We start from the raw sequence: 26,062 nt of genomic DNA, 5'->3' as shown, positions 1-26,062 counted from the left end.
TACCCACCTCGCTTAATTTTTGTGTCTTATTGATTAATATTTTTAAAAATAAAAGTACAAAAACAACAATTATAATAATAATATTTTAAGGAATAGCTGTGTACTGTATTTGTTTCTGGGGAATCAGTAACTGAATCAATGAACCAGAATAGATTTTCTTTGAAACTAATTTAATTTAACTAATACAATACAGTTTTACAATGAACATTTGCTTAATTTTTTTTTTTCACACCACTTTGATTTGTAATGCTCGGGTAAAAAATAAAAGAGATGCCAAAAATGCAATACCTACAAAGTATTAATTGTATTATTTAAGACTAGGCAAGGCTATCGTTGTTTTAAATACATTTTATTACCAAACGCTTATGCACAGAATAAGATTAAAAAATATTACTATTCAATAAATAAATGTTAAAAATACATATATTGATGCATACTTAAGTACTTTATTCATATTGTTTTATTTTTCATAACTCAAAACATATAATATGTTATAGATAATACATACAGAATCATCAGAATGTAGTGCATATTATACACAATTCACTGAATAGGCATGTTTAAAATGTTAAAAACCGTACGTTATTGTTTATAAATATGATTTAATTAACTATATGAATAGCTTATAAAATTAAGTTACATTTTTTACGATTATATCATATGTATATACTATATATATATATATAATATAAATAAATGTACCAAAATGTGTGAGCAACAAGTTTATCTTGATTAAACTATGTCATTATAATATAACTATTCATGATACATTATCATTACATTACTAAACATTATTTTTTTTTTTAGAAGGGAGGGGGATTAGTCGGATCCTGTAGAACAGACCAACCGGGTTATAAAGGTATTTTTATTAATTAATTCGATTTGTCATTGTGTTTTACTGCTGACTTATAAATTGCGTAATATTTTTAATAGCATCTGTATCACAAACTGAATAATTAATCGTTTAGGTCAAGCAATGTAATTTTAGATTACATCATGAAAGTCAATACACGTATAATTATGAGTACAACTCCCAAAACTGGGTACCATTGACCCGGTTGGGTACCAATTATAATCAAATGGTCACGGCATTTTTGGATAAATTAAGGGTAGGTACCTATATAATATTACAAATACATATTTACATATTATTATATGTATGCCTAATAAAAGTGTATTGAAGTTTAACAAAAATTAATGAAAATTTTTATCGAATTGACCACTAACCTTTTTTTTTTGCCACTGTTATGACACAGGTAGGTTTATTTTTTGTAGCTGCACACGCAACACAGTGATGTTATAGAAAACAAGTGAGGCAAAATTTAAAAACTAAATATAATAATACATACTAAGTCACGAATTAAAAGAAAAAAGTTTCGATATTTCATGATTTTTGAAAAATAATATTATATGACCCCTACTTTAAGAATTTATAACACAGCAATAATCACTTTAAAATGTGCAATGAAATCGAAAATAATAGGTGTAGAATTTTATACTTAAACTGTATAAAATTAAAATATATTAAGAATATCAACTTGCATCCTGTTTTAAATTTATGTTATTATTTTTATTAAAAAATATTAATAATTACTGTTTTTACTTTTTGCATTTTGTATGGTATATTTTGTTTTTAATGAAAAGTAAGCCGTGATCAATATACTAATGAATATTTTTTGAAGGAACACATTTTAAGAAAGCTGTTATTATTTTATGTGCTTATTATAAAAAGTATAGTAAATATTTGTTTCCCAAAATGTATAAAAGCCAATATGAAATAATTACGATCGGTATACATCATATAATATATAATTTATTATCGTGAGTCAATAAGTGAAAGACAAGAAAATTACATAAACATTACAATGTTTAAGTTTTAAGTTCTATTATTCTGAACACATGATGTATGCCTGATTCGATACTAATCTTGTTGTTTAATTTTAATCAAAATATATTCGATGCAAAAATTTCAAACAATCCAATTGTATTTAAATTTTCTTTATCTACATGTACACAATAAAATGTTCAAAATATTTAGACTGATTTTAGACTATGTTTTATACCAAAAACATTTTCAAGCTGTTATACGGGGTTAAATTCACAGGTAATGTGCGGCATACGAACATTATAATGATCAATAATAATATTTAGGCGATGCTTTTGAAAAAAATGATTTCAACCTCCCAAATTATTGATAAAAATAAAAATAAATATTAATAACGACAAATACCTATCAGCCTAAGAATCCTAAATATCCTTAGAAATATAAGGTGACAGATTGGTGTCACATTTCAGCAGACCGTGTTCGTTCAAAATCGTTTTTCGTGTAAAACGATTAATCATTGAATTCAAATTTAACACATCCGTTAAATTGACCTATTAAATTACAAGGAACACTCGACACCTATTATAAACAGTAGAGCGAATTTCCCCGTTTCTTTCGGTGTTGCACTCGGTCGGAAAACAGTGAAATACTGTGGCCAGTGTATTATTATAATGCATTTATTTGTATTATGTTTATTTATTATAATAATATGATATTCTCAGCAAATGTTAAAGAAAATAAAAACGTAAAAACTCCAACGTAGGTACGTAATTAATATAATAAACTGCCGATTAACAACTTTAGAGATCACTGCGTGAAAAACCAGACATCCTGTACCGTAATCAAAGCATTTTGGTCATGTGCCAATTTATCTTGGAACATTATTCTGCTATTTAATAAACACTGGTAGGTACTGGTGGTGTTATGATTAAATTGTACTGATATTTTTTATCAAAGTTAATATTTTTTAAATACAATTTAATACCAGTCATAACTGACATTTTATTCCTAAAAAAATACAACTTTTCAGTTTAAAAATGACTATATTTCTAATAAAACATTGTATTTAAATTAACAATGTTAACGTCCTCTAGCCTAATTAGCACCTATGTAAATAATGACGAGTGTTCCATTCAATATCATTTATTGTGTGAAATAATCATAAAAACTTTTTTAAATAACATTAATTTATTTGTTTTTTTATCTTCATCTTAATTTAAGTATTTATATTTATTATTATGATGGACACAAATATTTATTTCAATCCAAACTTAATCAGGCTTAATCACTTAGTAAAAAAATGCAATTAAAAATTATAGTAATAGAAAACACAATCTTATTCAGAGTTGTACTGTTCAAAAGCTGCATAATAATTTATTAAAATATGCGTCCATATAATGTGGTGTATAATATAAAAATAATATTTTATCGCTGTATCTTCTCTGTGTACATTTGACATAAAATGTAGTTGCCATAGAACACTTTTGATGGTTTTGATTTTCATGTGTTAATTAGACAATATTTCGCTTTGCCTTCTTCGTTTGTTCTAAAGCCGAGAAGACCTTAGGTAGTTTTGATAACAATAAACCGATTTTAAATTTTCACGATTTGGCCACACCGTAAATTGGTCGCTTGTTTAACGTTTGGACGGGCGTAAGACAACTTTGAATTAATGAGCCGACCTTTTGGTGGCATCGCAAAAGGCAAGGATGAGACAACGACAAGGGAGGTGCTGCTTTCAGTAAAGAGACGGGTATTTTGTTAAAATACCCGAAAACTGTTCGGGTGGGAAAACGTTTGGGAATCAACGTTAATCGAGATTAATGATTGTACAAAATTGAAGGACCTTTTACAGGATAGATTATATTGTTCTTCGCATTCTCAATGTACAACCCATAATATAAATACACAATATACATATATCGATAACTTTGTAATATATAATATATATACACATAATATATGTATACAATAAATGTATGTAGTTATTTCTAGTTTGTTGAGAATTATACAAAATATTGTTTTTCGACAGGGGCCGATTTTTGAAAAGGACTCAACACTACATGATGTGACGGAGAAAAGAAGATTATTGAAAAAGAAACCGTGACAAAGCAAAAATATTATTTCGAAGGTAAGTAATTTTTTATACTTTTTTGGGATCGTTAAATCCTTTAACCCGAATTATTATTACTCTTAGTATTATTATTATTATTATCATCGGTCTTTGATACCATTTATGTTTAAAAAGTAATGAAAATAATTTCCCAAAAACCATCCTTTGCAAATACTGTACTACTATGTATCAGAGAGAGTAACTTTAATAATATTCATAAATTCCTGGAACAAAATAACGTAATTATATATTTTTATATTTTACATAAATGTAAATAATATAATCATTTTATATAAAATGTAAGTATCTACGTGTTCATCGTACATACTTATGAGTAAATATAGAGACTATAATAATGAAATAATATACGGTTGAAAGATGTGTCTTTATTCTTGTGTTGTTCTAACATTGTCACTTTACAACTCGCAACTGACCTCTCCATTGTTTTTCGGGAAAGCTTTCTTAAAACAACCCAACAGAAACAACCGCATAGTGAAAATAAGGATTACTTACTTCACGTGTCAACGAAAATGCAGTTAAATTTCTATGAAATTAAAATTCTGACCACACAGTCGTTTTTGGTATTTATTGGTTGATGTACCTACCGCTTAAAGGGTTTGTGTCTCACTACTAAGTTGAGATTAAAAAAAAACCAAATTCAACACATAAATATTATAAGATTGTCAACAATTACACTGAAGTTAATAAAATTGCTATCGGGTATTAGATATTTATTCGAATTGCTCTATCAATATACATTATGTTATATTTTATTATTATATTGTATGTTGTAGCAATTAACAAAATAAATTAATAACTTTTATTTTGGCTTAAAAAAATCATGTGATAAAAATTTACTTAAGATAGTATGATGTTGAAGTTAAAGTTAAAGTTAAGGCTACAATTTTAAGTACTTAATCAACTAATTTAAAAAATGTATTAGCTTAACAAATCATAAATTATATTAGATAGACATAACATAAAATCTATTTATATTTCAAGCCAATATTCAATAAAAATAATAAATGAAAAAAAAACAATAAAACTCATTTAGTAGGTTAGGTACACAAATATTGTGTTTCGAGATATTACAGTCGAATTTCCTACTAAAATGGACATATTTTTAAATTTGTATTCCTAAATGTGAGAAAGAAATTTTAGAAACTACTTAAAATTCAATATAAACTACCGTGCACGTAATGAAAACTTAAAAATAATCACGAATTACTGCTGAGTGAAGAATTTCCTAAAGCAGCCAAGCGTCAAAACTCTTGAAAGTTTAATATCGTTTGATTCAGAACCTTCAAAGAAGACATACTCAGTTTTAAAATTTAATTTAAATAGTGTCACCATGCATTTCTGAGGACGCGTCCGGGTGAGGCGAAAAAAATGGTTATAGGCAAAGGGTTTTTTTTTGTCAAATAATATTATTAAAAAAAAAAACTGTTCAATACCACGTGGGAAATGATACAAAAAACCTAAACATAAATATTCTGACAAAACAAAAAAAATCGCATTGTTAAAGAAAACAAAAAGCAAAATATTACATTATAATATCATCGCGGTAAAATGTGCAGTTTCGTTATTTTCTTCGATGTTGCTTCATTATAATGAAATAATATTATGATTAAAAACTATATACTGATATAGTACTTACAATACACATCCACCGTTCTAAAAATAACATCAAGTATTGTACCTAAATTATGTAATTAAATTGCATACACACAACGCCGTCTTCTGAATCCGTTCTAATGGTGTTATACACTATTATAATATTGTAAATTGTAATACTGCGCGTTTTTGAAGAAAAACACTTTTTCTTTACCTCGGTGGTATTAAGTTCTTGATATTATACGAAAAATTGTCTTTAAGGTGTAGCAAACGAAAAACATCTGGAGAATGATAAAGTTAATATATTATTATAACGAACCAACAACAAGATTATGCCTAATGTCTTGTGCACGGCGTTCCAATTTTTAGACAACAGTACGTTTTTTTCTCCTTTATTTTTATGCCCATTACTATTCGCTACGTGACGTTATTATACGCACAAAAGCATCTTATGTATAGATAAACAGGAAGCTTAATTTTTTCTGTTTTTTTTCCTTTATATCCTTTTATTTCCTTATTTATTATTTTTTTTTTTTTTAATTGAGTTCTAGACGGTGGTACAATTTTAAAAATTTGCTTTCGAGGCGTGTGCACGACTTTAATATTATATTACACTATAATTATTTCTCGATGAAATATGCATCGAAGAACACACTATTTACTGGGTGTGCCGATAACATTATATCGATAGTGTTTCTCTAGTCTCATAATGAAAATTAAATTTCCCTAGAAACACTCTCTGCTTATTCAACAACGGAAAATGTTCACTAATTAACTGCTACGCTTGCTAATCTCCTGCAATGGTGAAAATTTAACTTGTGAATTAACAAAAAAGATTAAAAATTAAGTTTTGTATTCCATACTAGAAACGAAGAAAGAGTTAAAAATGCGTTTGGAATCGTCAAATGTTCATTTGATAATACTACATCTTTTATACATTTTAACTAATGGTTCTAGTTTTGATTATAGCTACCATCATATTACATGAATTTTCTATCAACTCTCCCTATTCGTGGAAATAGTAATTACTTTTACCCGTTTGTAAATGACGAACTGAATTTTTTCTCTGCGACATTATATAATGCGTGTCCAGTCAATATTTACAATATTTTACTACACATATCTAAAGAAAAACTATTAAAACATTAATGGATGATTCTGTGGGTTTTAAAAAAAAAATGTCAATCTATAAACAATATATTGGTATGTAAAAGATAATAAGTACTTCTATAGCAAAAGTTTTAATATTATTTTCTTGTCAAATAAATTGCTTTAATTAACATCATATTAAATAAATTATGGTTCGCAAAGGAAACATCTCTTCATCCTCAAATAATACATAATATAACTAACCTAACCTAACCCTAAAATATTATTTTATTTAAACTCTGATTTATGGAATTTCCATATACCATATTTTTGAATAATTTTTATTTACCATTTAAAGAGTGCTTTGAAACCTTCCTTTTCTACTCTAAATAGTTGTTAACCTGCTGATTTTTTTTTTTGAAATGTCGATACAATATCTAAACGTATAATTTCTGAAATATTAGCCACGGTGTATAATAAAATATGTAATTTATTATAATAGTTATACAATTTTTAAAAATTATAACATTTCAATAAATTAATATAATTTAAAATAAATAAATAAATAGCCCCAATTTCTTCTAAAACTATTTTCATCGAGAATAAATAATTATTCGTAGAAATTAAAGTCAAATAACTCTAAATCAACTGCTTGATTCAAATTAATTATGTCAACATTTAAAATAATTCACTTAAGCAATTTATCATTAAAAACTGATACTTATAAATAATTGAAGAAAAGAGTATATCACCACGCTAATTAAATTATAAATCTCTTTTAAACGAAGTTTTTGAAAAAAGGTGCTTAAGGTCTACACCCTATACATACCTTCATGTGATTTTTAATTAAACACTCATTGTTCCAAAAACTATTTATGTTCTTTAAATTAGGTACTATTCATAGTTTAAGTCGTTATGTACACTTGTAAAACGATATTAAAAAAAATATATATTTGTATTTCAGTTTTCTAGTTTTTTTAAATGACAACACACATTATTGATTTCATATTCAGAATCAGATTATTATTCGGAGTATTTTTAATATACAAAATGTACAATTTGTTAATGAATTATGTATATGTATTATGTTTAAAATTAGTTTGTGCGGTGTAGTGGACCGACATTTTTCCCGAATATAGTAGCCACTCTATTCCGCTTACCTAAATTTAAAATTCTTTTAAATCATTTATAATACTAGTCAACCAAAATTTAATTTTCATACATTGAAGTACTCCGGATAAAATATTCTGCCTTGGAACAAGACATTTAATATACAGTTAAGCTAAAAAGAAAAAAAATTAAAACCTATCCCTAACGACAAAAATAGAAAAAATATTTTTTCAAAAATGCTTTTTGTTACGACTTAAATTATGTGAACGCAATAGTAAAACGTTAGTTGGTGTCTGTTATTTCATAAAAAAAATTAACTGTGTATATACCTACAAATTTCAAAAATCAGAATTCAAATAAATTCATTATTGGTGGAAAAATGGACTTTGCATGCTTAGTGAATCGCCCTGTATAATATAATTTATATAATATATGTTATAATTATATTGTTGGATAGTACTAATGTATGGAAAAAACGGTATATGCGACGAGAAATAATAGTAGGTAATAATAAAAAAAAAACAAATGATTTATCACGAAGGGGAGCTAAAACTTTTTGGTTTAACTTTTTCCGTGAGATAGATACTATAAGGTTTTTGTCCGTGTATTAAACAGCGATGGGACATATACCTGGGCCAAAAAAGTTATGTATGTGTGTGTGGTTTGGCTGGAATATTAATTTATGAGAAACGTCTGTAACACGCGTGTTGTGGGGAGATTTTTTCATGTGTTTCTACCAATAATTCCTTCGAGCAAGGAACACATTGACCTAAATATATCATCAAAGCACAACAATACGAGTATGTACAAAGTCATCGAATTTATTCGTGTGCGGTCGTGTTGCATTTCACATGCATTTTGAAAAGTGATACTCTTATAGACATTCAAATAATTTTTCCAGTGTAAATTATACTTTTGGAAATAGAACTGTCTGAGAACAATTTTTTTTATTTTATCATCCAAGCTATCAATAACCACATTCAGCATTAAATATGATTTAGTAAAAACACAAACGACATCCAATATGATTTCTCATTAATTTCTTTAACTGCTTATATTTACTATAGAAATAAAAATTTATTTTTAAACCGATTGCACATTTGCCCGTGATCTTGAGTTACTCAAAGTTCAACTTTTCATGAAAAAAAAAAAAAATTTATTTCTTTAATATACCTGCGTCATTAGTCATTTGTGGATAAAACATAGGTACATGATATATATAATACTACAATTTAACATTAAACTCAGTATGTAAGATAATAATAATAATAGGTAATATTGATTTATATAATATAGGAAAATTTATCATTAACAAAAAGCAGTTTGCATTATTTTTAGTATTCATATGTTCAAAATTGAACAATTGTTTGCTTTAAATTCGAATTTGGCTTAGAACATTCTAAATTTCTAAACTAAAAAATGTATCTAGTATTTTTATGCATTTATAAAAATAAAACAAATTGTTCGCAATTAACAACAATAATATCATTTTAGATGAATACATATTTAAGTTATAAGTACCTAAATGTTAAATTGAATACATATATTTACCTAATCTATGCATAATATATTATAGTACTATTAGTACTTACTTTCTACAAAAACAAATAATATAGTACTCATTATATAGAAGTACATTATTACAAAATAAACTACTAAGTACCAATTTTTTTTTTTTTTTTTTGATTGCTATTAATATTTAAAAAGATGTTAGTTAAGCAATCCGATCAAAATCAAATAATATGTAAAAAATAAAGAGGTCGGTAATCAAACAAAATGTATGAAATCATCAAACCGATATTATATAAATTTATAAATTAAAGTAGAATTTTAATTTTAATATATATTATATATGTGTAATAATATTAATTACAAATTAAATTTATACATATAATAATTGTATGAAGATTAATTTAAGAAAATAATTTATTTTGATTGAAACATCAATAAAATATGTATAGTAATAACCATGATTATCTACTATATTCCAGGGATAAAAATAAAGTAGATTTTTTCGTGATAAAATAAAGGTTTATTATGTAGTATTCAACTTGGACAGATCTCGTCAAAGATACATAAATAAAACATTATCTTAAAGTGACACCAGTCGACAATAAAATATTGTGATTTTTCTTATTTATTTGGGAATGAAAATAAATGGCGGGTGATAACGATAAGGAAAGTAGGTGACTAAGAACATTCTTTTTCTAAAACTGAGTAAAAAATTTATAAAAACCGAACAGTGTTAAGAATATTATTGAAGTTGTTTTATTAAAAAAAAAAACTAGTACAATTAAAAACATATATTGTATGTTTTGTTTTTATTAATGAAAACATTAAATATTTATAAAGCATAATAAGTAAAATATTATTTAATTTTTTCTGTTAAAAAAACTAGTAGGTACAGATAAAAATATATCAATTTATTATCTTTTGTTTTTATTAATGAAAATAATATGAAGTATTTATAAAGCATTCTAAGATACTACTGAATATGAATATAATTTTAGTATTAAAAACGTTTTATACTTTAAATTAAAAATTTCAATAAATATAATACTGCATATATTATTGGCAATGATCTCCTTTGTACAATACATTATTAAAAACCAATAATACAGTATACAATTTGTTTGAATTCAATAGTTGACGATTCTTCTATATTATAATTATGTCTCATGTTAATAATAACGTACTAAAAACATAATTCTTTTTTTTAAATATTGTATTTATTACATTTATATCCAACAATAAGTTTTTATAAGCAAAGGTCACTGCTTTGACATTTTCATTAGTTAGGTATTATAATGTTACATAAATTAACGAATTCAATTTTTAAATTAAATAGAATGTATGCTCTATATGGTTTAAATTGTACATATTTAATTTAAAAGATTTTACCATCTGAATATTTTTTATATTTATATTTACAAAAACATTATAAACGCACAACCTACGCAAGAAGCAACTACTGTGTATATTTTTTTTGTTTTTCAAATTATCTGAATCTGAACCGAGTAATATAGCGTACATGGTATTCGGATATCAAATGGTTGTTTCAGCTATTTTTTTAACCTTTTTATAAAAATACAATACTTATTTAGGATAGAATCGCAAAAACTCTTCACTCCAAGTATTAAAAATAAATATATTTATCTCGATTTCGAACCAAATTAATTGCAAATTCTTAAAAAAAATGTTTATATTCAATACGCTATGCATATTAATACCTATCGCATTTCACAAACAGTTAAACTAAGCATTTTAATGTTAACAAATTATTTTGGAATTTCGCTTGCAATTATTTAACTCGATGAATTACATCCTGAAATCTTACAAAAACACATAATATAAAAAATATTAATTGTTAAGTTGAGACTAATAGTGAACAATAGAATTTTTAAAAACTATACACATGCATGAACAAACATATTCTTTAAAATATATAATAATTTTCTATGATACAACTTTAGAATAATTCAAGAAAACAGAGTTTAATGTAATTATAAATTATAATACTCTTGTTCAGTTGATAACTTTTTGGTAAACACACATTTGAAGGACCCCCAAAATTAATGATTTTTTTTTTAATTTATCATGGCTAAATGATAATTAAATTAATTTTGAATTCTAAACGGAGCAATAATAAAATAAATGATCAACTATAACATAAAAATGTTCATTTCATGGATCATACGAAACAATTTACTAGGCATGCCATTATTTTCTTATTCTAATGATTCTTTATACCAAAATGATTGACGAAAAACATATATCAACCATTTAAAAATTAAAAGTATTTTGGACACATGATTTATCAAAAAATATGTAAGAACGTCATTATTATATAACATTGATAACCATTTTTTATAAATTTCGTTTCCGTTTGTAGTAATATTTATATAGTACAATAATTTATAACTATATAATGTATATTCCTGATTTGATTTTTACTTTTTAGTTGATTATCATCTACAAAGTTTAAGTTTAATTTTTGCTTATAGTTACCTACTTTAATTTGATATAAAACGGTTGCAAAATAAAAATAAAAATAAAATACATTTTCAGAAGACATCTTATATTTGTAAAATCAAACTAGTTTCCAAAATTAAAAACCGATCGGTTAGAAGTATACTTTTTCCCCGCTTATTGGACTATTCTTATGAAAAAAGGTTGTTCTGCCCCCTTAAAAATTATATTTTATAATTCGATGAACAATTTAAAGATCATATTTCAATTTTCAAGTCACTATGCGCCAGTGAGAGTTGACCCGTGGGTTTTTGAAATTGTAAAATCGATTCTAAACGAACCGGAAACCGAAAAAAATAAAAATATATATTTGATATTAGCTATGTGACATTAATGAGGTAACTGCAGGTGCCGTGAGGCATAAGTGTACGAAGGAAGTTCGTGGCCTGTGGTAAGCGATGAGCGGTTATCGAGCATTATAATATGATGGCCACTTTCGGCAGCGGTGCAGCATCGGTTTAAATTGATATTCGATCAACGAGTATTGGGTATATGCCGTATACGCAACATGACATGACCACACGAAACATTATAAAACTGATTTTAGCACATTTCTCAATTTTATGGTTTTTAGTGATTTGAAAATATATATATTTTGTTAAATTTAAAAATGATTTAAGACAGCTCTAAGATCTCATTTAAAAATGTCTCAAGTTATAAAGGTGAACAGTTTTATAATATACACTTTTTAATCGCCTAAAAGCCTTTCAAACGAGAATACATGACAAAATGTTATAAAGTTTTCGAAACTACTTCGTATACACTTATACGACTTACGGTAAAAGCACTAGGTCCTTTTTCATGTCCGGTAGAATTAAAGAAGAAAATATATTAGTATTGCATATTAAGGGGGGATCGGTGGTAGCTATTGGAAACTTCAAAAGGATAAAAACTGACCGCAGGCAAAATTTGAGAAAAATGTATTTGCAGTAGATCTTTGAGACGGTTAGATAAAAGAAGAAGCGTCGCAATTAGGATAAATCCCAATATATGAGATGAAAATAGGAATGATGTATAAAAAAAAACATACAGAAATTTATTACTCTAATTTCAAGGAATAATGTTTTGTGTATCAAATAAATTATATTTTTATACGAACAAAATAATAAACGGTTCCTTTTTAAGAAATAACAATTTCTCACTCAAAAGTAAAAACACTTTTGATCACATTTTTCTGCTTGTAAGTACACCCACTCTAAATTAAATGTAATTTACTATATATTTTATTATAAATTAAATATTCAATTGAAAACCATACAGACTCGAGAATCAAATAAACATTATCTTTTGACTGAGATATAAAACTACTATTCATATCGGCTTAATTTAATTAATATTTAAAAACTGCTTAAGTGTACCTAATAATGAATGTCTGGTTGAAAATAACTTATAATTATTTGTTTTTCTTATTTTTGTAGTAACATTACCACTTGGTTATAAATAATATGTATTATATGGTTACTAGTAAGGTTAGGTTATCCTTAGTTTATTCCTATAGATACTAATAGAATAGTTTGATTTTAATAATAATTACATTTACATATGTACCTACGAGAAAATTTGTATTACAAAGCATCATTCAAATATCTATTGCATTTATCCTAAATAAATTATAATAATGTTTTCCTACAATATTACGAATTCGTAATAATAAAAAAATATAAATGAATGCAAACTATAAATTTTAATGTTTGATTATATTTATGTTATCATTTGTATATAAAACTATTATAATACCTAAACCTTACAAAAAAAAAATTATTTTAATCATACCTTTTTCAATATTGTTCTTGGTAAGACAAACATGTTATTTTATGTTTGAAATATTTAAAATATTATAATACATCTGTAAAAAAAATTCTTCATCTATTTTATAGCCTATGATATACATTGAGTTACAGTTCTAATATTTGAGATTTAAAAAAAAAAAACGTTCAAATACTGTATAGAATTTTCCTGTGTTTATTATTGTTTATAAATATTGTACTCGATGTTTGCTACCCCTGACGTGATTTGCACTTATTTTGGACAACTGTGATTTATATTGTATTACTATTTTAAATAACGTAAAAGGATTAATTATAATATGGTATTTTTAAATATTATTATTTGTTATATCTAAATTGGTGACAGAAGTTTTTTTTATTCAGATTCCATGAAAATACAGCACTTAACAAATAACAATCAAAATAAATTAAGCTCAACATTTCAAAATGGCGAAAAAATTAAATAATAAAAATTAGAAACGTTGTTTGTTCAGAACAAAATTTAAAAAAAGTAAATAATAAATATTGTATACAATACTGCGAATATTGTTATTATTTTGATATTTCTATCGTGATTATTTACCATGTTATTTTGGCTTTACAAATAAATCAAATCGTTGTTGAAATGCTACTGTAACGGCTAACAGAAAACGTATTCTACTTATCTATATGTATATAAATGAATGTACGTTTTGTGTGGGGCTAAATGAGGCGTATAGACTTGGAAACTACTGAACAAATAGCTCTTACTCACCTACTCAATGACTAGGTGGTACACGTTGGTACACTTCCCATACAGCAGAGCGAGTTCCTCGATTTTAATTTTTAATCATTTCCATCCAACCCGCCCGTTTCTGTACGTAGTGTAAAGGAAATAAATCAAAGACTTAAAGATTTTGTTCATTATTATTTATTTTATAAAAAAAATATGCGATCCGGTTAAGAAGTGGTTTTATAACATCACTGTCGTACTCAAGTATCTCGATATTTTATAAATGCGTCTTAATGAAATACTTATACAGTCATAGCTTAACTGCTTCTACTTATAACTCAATGTATACAACTGAGAAGAGAATGTCAATGCCATACCTACGCGAAAATATATAAAATGGAGGTATGATTTACATTTACTGATATTCAAACACCCACTCAATACCTTACTCACATACATGATACATGATATTATACTTAATATTTTGGGCGTGTGTGTGTGAATGTGTGTGTGTGTGTGTGTGTGTGTGTGTGTGTGTGCGGCTATCTGGTTGGCAAGTTTTCTGGCAGCAGCTCGTCGAATGATTTAGCAAACCGTGTCACTCGGTTGGATCACGTCGAAGGGGAAAAGTAGCTTTTGCTGTTACTCGATGGTATATATCATATATGATATACATTGTGGTACAAGCAGCCAACATCCGAGTGTATTACTATACAAGGGGATCTCCACTTCCTGGTTTACAATTGCGTACGTCGTAGTTAATGCGCGAGTGCAATTCAATATTCCAAATTAAACTCGCAGTTATGCGTCGAGCACAGTATAATATTACTAGATATTTTTCACGTTTTATTAATAAAAAAAAAAAAAAACTAAATATAAACAATATAAAATTAGAAACGTTTCGTAATCGTCATATCACTTTCTCGTCGCATTTGATTCGTACATTTTGTTTTTAAACGCATTTTTTATACTTATTTTGGACTTTAACAGCTACGTATAGCTTATAATTTATTATTTTGTACACCCGAGAACATTCAAAGATCGATTTGGGTGAAGGGCTGGAATTCGAACTCTTTTCCCGTTTTACCGTGACATGTATTAAACATGTACATTATATAGGTACAACGAGATGTGCATTTTTATATCAACGAGCATTAAATTAAAATCTAGTTAATGGGAAATAATGCTGTAGGTATTTAATTATTGGATAGTGTTTTATCTAGGAATTTGTTAATTAATTTAAGCCTTCGTCATAAACATCGAACGAAAATGTTGTTTCATCCCTAAACCGAAATACCTACTTGTAGAAATGGTTTTGAAGTCGGCGGGACTCCCGTAGAAGTGCCGGCGCGTCGTGAAAAACAAAATAGTGATCGTCTTGAGACTAACCACTTGTCATCGACGGGTCCACGTGGTTTATTTAACGGTGGTAAAATACACAAGCTTCCCGACCAAACCTTCTGAAGAGAACACGAAAACATCAGCCGAAATGTCTAGTAGGTACTGTCAGAATAAGCTCTTATTCGATATCAAACGTATATAATATAATACTATACGAGTACGAACAGGAAATATCGTGTCAACGTACCGCCGATTGGTAACGATTCATTGTAAGCACGAAGTCGGATGAGAGCTACTCTATTATAGGTACAACAAAAGTTTTCTGGCTGTATGTCTAGACTCTGCGTAACCCACATACACGGTGTTCGGAAAATGAAAAGAAAAATTGCTTACACAACACGCATAATGTTTACGATGTATGCATATTTTATCATATATTAACAGTTTTGGAACTTGGTTTAAAGAACTTAACGTTATAAATATTAGTTGAATTTATATTCGTTATCACCTGCTAAGTCGTTTTCGTCAAAGAAAAATACATTTTTCTCGGGGAAAAAATTAATCCAGGAAAAGAGTGAATATGGAATATTAATGTGAAATCAATATTATTTAAATAATGTAAACATATTGTTTTTGTTTTTATTTGCTTAAAATTATTTTGAATTTATATGTTAGCTATATTTATGACGAAAAGTCTAAGTATTAATAATTTTGTTTAACATAAATTTATTTACTTTATAGTGAGAATATTTTTGATTATTTTGTTTTAAGCCGTATTGAGACTCTACGGAAGAATGGCTATTTTTGAAATGTTTTTTTTTTCATGGATATTTTTAGTATAGTAGCACACCTTCTACTAAGGTATCAAGTAAATCTATATTTTTTTCTATTTAAAATTGACTATTGATGAGTGATATTATAGTTTTGGGTACTTCAAAGAGATTTTTTTTTGATTTTTCATGTATCAATCGCATCACATAAAATGTATAAATATACACTTTCCAAATATCTAATAATGTTAATTGATTTATTAATTAAGCTGTTTGAATAGATTATGTATGTTGTATATAAAATTGGATGATTATTTTATGCCAAGTAATTTTTTGTTTGTTGAGAATTTAAAAAAAAAACGCAATAAATTTACAAATTTTAGTATAATTCATCCTTTTTTCACCATATATCTACAAAAAACCTTTCTCTTTAGCCTATATTATTTCCGATGGTATAATTTTATATACATAATTTATATACACAGTCAATGGCTGGAAATAACATGTTCTCTAAACTAATAATTACAAACTAATCATTAATCATGATTTAAAAATAAAATAATATATTCTTTGAAATATTAAACTTTATAATATAATAACCCGAGGCGAAAAAAAATCTGTGAATTAATATACAATAATTGTCTACGTTATTTTACTTATTATGATATAAAAAATGAAACATTATTTCATGCAATACTATATTTAGGTATCTATAGTAAGTTAATATTTTATTATATTTTGTTTATAAAATAAACATAGATTTTATAGTCATATTTATAATGATATGAAATCGTACTTTCGGAAATAAACCATTTTAATTGCACATAAAAATGAATTTAACCGATTCTAAATTATTATTTATTAGTGCCTACTCAATTGTATCGAAATACAAATGAATATTTTATAGGTGTTTGATTTCTAAATTAAATTAAATATTATAGTTGCACGTACCAGGTACGAACAGAAAAATAAACTATGATTTCTCACGCTGAATTATTTGATGTAATAATCATACTACACCATAATGTATTGGATAATGTTATATTATCTGTCTCATGATAGCATTGTTCAAGATTTTAATAACACGAACGGTGCTTCATATCAACACTTGGACAATGTTAACAATTCGCATTTATCGTTACTATTTATAAAACACTATACCTATTTGTAAGTATTTATTAAACGATATAAATTGACAATATAATTTTCGTGCAATATTTCGTTTATAATATTATCCATCGAGCTCAATACTGTTATTGGTAATGGCTATAATTATATGAATTTAATGCTAGTGAATATACACATTAATATCCTCCCTACAGTAACCATGACTACTTAAAATAGCTTAAGAGGTGACAGTCAATGTGTATTGCATGGTATTGTATATTGGAGAAAACATTTGATACTAAAAAATTAATTTTGTATATTATATAACTACTCGAGTAGTTATATATTTAAATGATAACAATGGTAATCTTTGGTTAATAAAATATGATGGTATATTTTTGGTATAAATGTTGATATACATTTCTGGTATATATTTGGTGTGTAATTCTTAACTATTTGCTTTTATAAAAAAAGGTACACCTATACTAATAAATTACATTTTTAATTACAACATTTACAATAATTATGAATTTTTCAATCTTACCAAATAATGTTTTAACATTTATTTAAATACAGGCAAAATATAAATATTATTATTCAAATTTAATATTGTATATATAGCATTTTATCTTCCTATTTTTATATTATTTTTCAAAATTTGTTAAAACACTTACCGTTTATGGCCGGAAACGTTCACCGGGGGAATGTTTTACGATGACGGCCATTGATCGGCTTAATTTTAAGCACTGCGCAAAAATCAACAATGTTTGTGGGCGTGGAAATTTAGGACATGTACTTACCTCTAGTCTGAGAAGAATAAAATAAACTTATTTCACGCGTGTTTCAAATTGCACTATGTGTCTGAAAGAGATTTTTATATAAAAACTACATTCTTTTATACCTACTATAATATACATACTACATCAAGTAACTTCACGTTACCACAGCCTTATAATTTATTGGAGTATCAATAATATAGACATATTAAATTATATATTTGCGTCATGAAAAGCATAAAAAAGTACCTAAAATGATTATGGACCATGATGTATAAAAATATTAAGTTAGTTCCGTAAACATTTATGTGAGAAGTTTATATTTACAACGTCGATCATATTTTATTTTATTTGAATACAATTACAGCACATTTTTATCACTTGAATAAGATTTAAACAAATATTATTTAAACGACGCAAACGTTAGGTACTTAAATACATTAAAAAGTTTTTAAAAAAAGATTGTTGAAAAAAATATAAATATTTCATTGGTATAATCTCACAGTAGTCTAATTTATTTTGACAGCGAAATTATAATAAGTAACTATAATATTATCGTAATAATAAGAAAATAACGTTTTATTAACATCATAAATTCTGACTAGTGATGAGTGGGTTTTTTCTCAGGTGGTTAACCAAACATCTAACACAAGAAACAATATTATGCCATCTACTACCCTAATTAGACGTAAATTTCAGCATGTTTAATAATTGGCATAATATGCTATGAACTTGTACGAGGACGAGTATACTATTTTATACTTACATGTTGATCACGTGATTGGTCGAACATGTATTGGCTAGGATAGGCATTTAAAATTGGCACAAAATAGTAATCAAACGTGACGATATTTTAAAGGCTAACCGAGTTGCTGTGGGAAAGCGTAAAAAGTTTTCTCTGGGTAGCCACAGGTGTCGTATAGATTGTTCACGCACGAAAACTTAAATTAATCTAGCAAGAAAAAAAATAACCATAAATTAAATATGGTAGAGAAACTTCGGGTGAGCTCCCGGTTAAAATTGAAAACTTTATAAAGTCATTTTCACCGAAATCAATAAGGTGAAGACATATTGTGCGTGTACAATAGGACTGAATTAAAAAAATATATTATCAAAACCGAGGAAAAAATGACGGAACAGAAAAAAAAATGATTAAGAAAAATTGTCTCTTGTTGGCAGCTGGTGTATTATTATTATTATTATTATTATTATGTAAGATGCTGAGTTTTCGCATTTTAAAAATAATTCGCCCGTGTGAAATGATTAACACCAACATTTACGTGTTTTTGTGATTCGCTGTCTAGAAAAAATAAAACTAAGAATTTCGCCAACGAAATATTATGTATTACATACAAAAATGTAAATATTATGTTTATATCTTCCATGTTATTACTATTTGAACTACATTATTGTTGTGTAAATTCTCATCATTTATTTTTATTTTTACCATACCATTGAAATAACAATTTTTTTCATCATCGACAATTCAGGAATTCCGTGCTGACCGAATAAAAATACTTTTTTTTATCCACTTCTACACTTTTGTATGTAATGCTATGAATTCTTGAGATTTGAATATAAATGATGTGTGATTCGTGATTTTCTTTAATAAATTCGTATAATAAAGTTTTTCAACGACTATTATTGTTATTTTAGAAACAGTTGCGTTATTATTATTTTTTTGAACCGGAAATGAACAAAATTTAATTTTAACAAAACTATACCTACCTACTTTTGAGTTACTATATTCAAGTAATTTATAAATATAAGTTGACAACTTCACACTATAATATAATATGAATGCAACAGTTTTTTTTTTTAGCAATAATCACACAAAAAATGAATTTACAATAAATAGCTACAGTTCAAACATAAAAGTAATTCAACAAACATCAAAAAAATATTTTCAATATTAAACATTAGAGAGAGGTAAGTATTGAATGTATTTTTGACGAAATATATCGAACATAAGCATCTGCCACAATATGTGTAGTTTGAACGAATAAAGTTTACTAGAAAAATATTTTTCAATAATGAATCCCAGTAATCCTCAAAGTCATAAACTTCAAATGTTATACTGCAGAGTGCAGGTTATAATATTTTTAAAAGTTTTAATAACGATTCTTTCAATTTGTTGATAAAAACTAGACATGAAAACACTAAATATTGTGTTGGCAGATTACACCATATTATTTATTACCTACATCATAAATATAGCACAAGATATAACTATGATTACATACACTATATTTTATTCTAACCTAACCTTAATATCGGATAACACATTTTACGTAGTAACTTTCAGATGAAAGTATGAAACATAATTATCATAATGTATTTGTGTATACCTTTATAACCGCAGCTATGGATGAGTTTCAATAATATATAGTGAGATGGCGTGCGCCAACTAAAAAATGGAATAAAACTTAATTTATTTTAGTCGTCGAATCTATCTGCAATGTTATGAACAGGTACCTAAAAAAATGTCTAAAATAACAATTATATAAGCTCGATGTTCCTTTTCGAGAGTTTACTAGAATTATAAAGTGTTAATAAATATATATATATCTATTTAACTGCAACAACCAAAACCCTATATTTTGATGTCACTAATGAATAGTTACGTATATTGCATAATATCGTACTCCTAAGTGCATTTGTTCGTCTGAACGTCAACTGTGCGATCTTGTATCATATTATTACCATATCGGGGCCTTGTGCATGCGAAACGTAGTAACACCATATTATATAGCCGTTTATTACTCCTAACACTCCGACCGATTATTACTCGGAGGATTTTAGACGTCTATAAGAAGTGGGCACAATAATCAATAATTTAAGGTGGATACTTATAATATCAATAATGGACGAGGCGACGTCGTCGAGTATCATGTGCCTATGATGTCCGTCGTAAAAAAAAATTAATTTAATTATGATCAGTATTGTGGTAACAGTGTAATACCTATAATAGTACTATATAGTAGGCATTGTAGTATAATGCGCGGATTGTCATATTCTTCCCTCGGGCAGAAACTCTTTAACCTGGTTGGCGGTCGCAATTTATCTATAAGCCTTATATTATTAAGTCTTAGTTCATATTTCGATTTGAAAATGGTCTTAAGACGCTGCAGCCACGTCCACGTGTGTAGGCTCCGTCCTAAACGCGTAGGTACAACGTAACAAGTTTGGGCCAGGTAGAATTTATTTTATGTTTTCAGTTTTAACGAGAGGTTTAATCTTGGAGTGAGTTGACCTATTATCTTTATATGATTAAAAGGTTTTATTATCTTGGACAAATTATCGTAGACTTTAATTAATATTTAATTTTAAAGTTATAAATATTTGAAGATAGTAATGTTTTACTCTAAAATAACTGACTTTAAAATTAAAAACTAAAATACCATTGAAAGCATACGAAATGCCTTTAGTAAACAATGAACAATGATTTTTGACGATTAATGTTTTTCTTCATATCAACTTTTAACTTTTATAGTTGAATACTTAAATCAATTACTTATTAACAACCTGTCAATTGATAGATTGACGTCGAGAGTTAACTCAACTAACTCGAGTTAACTTTTTCATCGAATTGCCAAATTTGGATAACATACTTATTGCGCAATAAGGGATCTATTTTAATGAATAATAGTACATGATTAAAGCTACCTACTCTATCTACCTATCTACCTACTATAAACCGATGTTAAATAATTGATAATATATGAATTAGGTACCTATGCCTACACCTGTATACACCATGAGACATTATAACACTTTAAAATTCAGCGATCTGCAGCATAATAAAATTATGAAATTCCGAAAAAAAATTTGCTCACAATTCACACTCTCCCCCCCCCCCCCCCCTAACAAGTGCCTTTACTCCTATCATAAAAATAAACCCCTGTATAAGTGGAATAATTGCAATAACCTCGGAATTTAAAAAAATCGATTTTCATTTTTACATTGTATACTTTCTTATAAATTACAGTTATAAGCAACCGATTTAAGATTCGATAACGTATCGTATCAATTACGTACATCGAAATTGATCATATTATTTATTGGCAATTGTAATAATATTATGGTTTTATTGGGTATTGATTACAATGCTAAAAAACAGTATTCTATTTGCCGGTTTAATGGTTTGTATTTTAGACGCAATATTGAATAAAATTAGGACCAAGTGCGCAGTTTATACAAATTACAAACATGCGTGTAATACTGTTATGTATAATATATCACAAACGTGTTTTGTAATGCTAATAAGTAATAACTCTCTGTTTCGTAAATATGAAAAGCAAATCATGCATAAATAAATTGCAATGTTAATATGTTATCAAATAGCAACTAAACTTTGAACGAGGTGCTATTAGAATTTACATAAGTAAATAGGACTATAGGATATAAACCCCGAAGTGAAGGTTTAGTTTAATTAATTAAACGTAATTTTATCATTTATCTCTATCAATATAGTAGTACCTATTTAATAGCACTTCTCTAATGTATCTTTTCCTCTACAATTTTCTTCTTGCTTTCGTGTGATGGTATCTACAGTATTACGAATAGACATATCAAAATATATTCATTATACTATTTTTGAATTAAAAACACATGGTTTTGACCGAAAATCCATATTCATATAATATATTTGAAGTCGTACGCGACTATAAAGACATTTTACCATAATATTTGAGTTTGAATTTATGTCCATCGATTCGTCATTTTAACCTATATAAGTACCCAAGTGTACATGATATAATATTATCGTAGTATGATCCATTGATAGCTGATAAAATGCGATTTTAAAATTGCGTTGATTTGTTTTTCGATATGACGTGGGTAGGTATCTAATTATTCACAACGACAACTTATGGTTCATTTTTATTCTCGTTTTAAAATAGAACGTTTACGCCTCAGTGATTATCTATTGCATTATATTTATCTATTCTGTGATTTCTGATTGCACAGCACGCGGCATAATTAATCGTCCTTCACCGACGACGTTTTGATTTCAATACAATCCATCAAAGTCCCGGGTGAAAAATGTCGTTGCCTTTTCCCGGCGAGTCCGAGTTTGAGTGAGATTGTGAGCGTAAAAGCGGTTGTTGAAAAAATGAACACGCAAAAATAAATTACGCACAGGTTACAGTGGCGGTAAAAATAAAGACGTACTTAACTTTTAAATTTCATGGAAAATTAAACCCTCCGTGAGGCGACTTTTTTTGCTACATTTTAATAACTTCGTATATATGCAGCCACCGCTAGACGAAAGTGAGATTTTATCCATTGGATCTCAGCTAGGGCCTGCAAGTAAGCTGATAAGGTAGAGCTAAGCATTAATTGTATATTCTATATTATATTGGACTAGTACAGATGTGATCAAACACAAAAATGAGTAATGGCCAATGCCCATCGATCAATGTCTCATACGGAATTTGAAAAAAAAAAGAGCATTACGGTTTTATTTTTATTTAATAATATATACAGTTATTGATGATTTATACATATATTTGTATTGTATTTGTATTCGGTAAACAAAGTGAAAACATATTTTGTAAATAAAATTATACTTTAACAAAACAAGATGAGTAGTAAGTATAGAACTTACAAGGAACACACAAAGTTTTTATTTAAATAATTTGTTCAGTTTTATACGATTATTGAATGACAAATGAGAAGTACCTACATGGTTACATATTATATACGATATAAGACTCATCTGCAGATTTAATATTTCAATATGTATTATAAGACAATAGTCATATTTTATTGTTAATAATAAAATGTTAATTAATTAGTTCCATCCACTGATTATTGATCTATACATAATTACGAAAACTATTTTTTTATACTGTCCATTGTTGTAACATATGTTATCGTTAGTTAAAATAAGTTTTATATTTACTTTCTAGCCATACAATATGTACAATATTATATGGCCACTCGTTAAGTAAATGAGGATCGATTAACGCATGTTAAAAAATAAAAAATCTGAACAGAAAGTCGTTTTCATCATTTAGTATAAATATTTATATTCATAAAAATGAACTTTTTCAGTTAAGAAAGTTATAATAAAAAAATATTAATATTTTCTAATTTAATAAAGCGGAAATATTTACAATATTCGATGTAATAAAATAAAATCTAAGTAGTATCAAAAACATTATTAAACTTTTTTAATTATGCAGAAAGCCTATAGAAAAATTATTTGTTTGAAAATAGTACCCATGTAAATTTACTATTTAGTTTTTATCCACGATTGTTTACTTGAGTTATACGAATATTTAAATTTGTAATACTTATTAAAAATTATACAAGAAATGCATACATTCAAAAAAGTAATAAATCTGCAAGAATACAATTTTTAAATTATGACTTTATTATTCACTTATATAAAAATATAAACATTCCATAGCTAAAGGTTATAAGTTCTTAAATGTCCGTTTTACATTTATACATTATTACCCAACAAAAAAAATAAAAATATTAATAATAATAATAATATCGAGTTTACCTATTTCAATTATGTGTCCGACTTTTCTAAAGAATGCCAAACACCATTTCCTAAAACTTCACTGACATTGATTCAGGAAATACGGAGGCTGTCGAAAAAAACATACTTTTATTATTCGCAGAATATATTATTAAATATCTGAAGAAGATAAAAAAGAGAAACTAAATTGTAAGTATAAATAACTTAATAAACATTATTGATATTGAAAGCTGAATAATGCAATACAATATACTATAGTTTTAGTATGATACTGTTTGCTCTTATATTGTTCTTTAATATTTTTCTCTCATTCGGTTAATTTGTCTGCACAAAATTAATATAACACGTCAATAAATGTACGATTAAAGCATAATTTGGAGTAGTAGCGTATACATTTTAGGAACACTAAGCAAAGTATAACTTTTATTTGAGGTGTACCTACCTTATTTGTATATTTTATAGGATAGAAAATCTGAATATTTAGGTTTTGTTTGTTGGTGTTTTGGATACTTCATTATAGCATCCATCATCGAGTAACAGATTTCGAACTTTGAAATTCAAAGTTTTCAGCGAACAAGTTAGACGAAATAATCACCGAAATTGACACCTTGGGACTAATAATTTTAAAATAGAACCAGTGGTTTTGAATAGCCATCCTCAGATAATTCACGATAAAATTAGGTATATATATTATTTATAACTCGATACTATTTTAAATAATATAAGCTTATAATAATATATAATTATTATGAGTATAATACATGAAATGCTCCACGCCAAGGAAATCGTCAATAATCGTCAATGCTTTATTCGATAATCTTTACCTTCAACGAAAATTGTCTGGAAATTGTTTTTTACATTGTTACTTTAGAACAAAGTACATTTATATTTTGGGATTATCTGACTGAACAGTTCTTCGTCGCTTGAAATGTCGCTGTTCAAATATTCTGAAAATGTATGAAAATGTGGTGAATTAACATTTCTAGTTGTTTCCGCGTAGTGCGTAGACTCGGAAGTCTATTACAATAGTGTGTCGTTCATCGTAGAAACGGCTAAATTGCTACATCCGGTTATCAATAAATTGTCCATGTGGTCGATCGTTAAAAACAGTGAATATACATGTATATATATAATTTTAAGCGAATTAGAATTAGAATTTTTGACCTGAAGCGGTCAATCTTACATAATATTAAAACCATAGACATATTATATAAACAAAAATATACGTCTACGATTAAAACAAAATCGTATCAATACGGGTATGTGGGTGGTTTTAGTTACCAATATAATATAATCGCTATTTATTTTCAATTCGGA

At 26.8% G+C, this 26,062-nt stretch overlaps 1 protein-coding gene across 1 annotated transcript in view; it reads left to right on the top strand.

The window, feature by feature from the left end:
* The first annotated feature begins 3,861 nt into the window (after positions 1-3,861).
* LOC111034377 (chaoptin) overlaps positions 3,862-26,062 on the top strand; it is a 78,391-nt gene continuing 56,190 nt past the window's right edge. The window contains exon 1 of the mRNA XM_022315572.1: positions 3,862-3,956. The gene's annotated coding sequence lies outside the window, so the exon portion shown is untranslated. The remainder of the gene's footprint in view (positions 3,957-26,062) is intronic.

This window comes from Myzus persicae, unplaced genomic scaffold, assembly GCF_001856785.1.
Source record: "Myzus persicae strain clone G006 unplaced genomic scaffold, MPER_G0061.0, whole genome shotgun sequence".
Classification (NCBI taxonomy): domain Eukaryota; kingdom Metazoa; phylum Arthropoda; class Insecta; order Hemiptera; family Aphididae; genus Myzus; species Myzus persicae.
The sequence above is the reverse complement of the archived record's forward strand: the minus strand, read 5'-3'. Positions and strand labels throughout refer to the sequence as shown.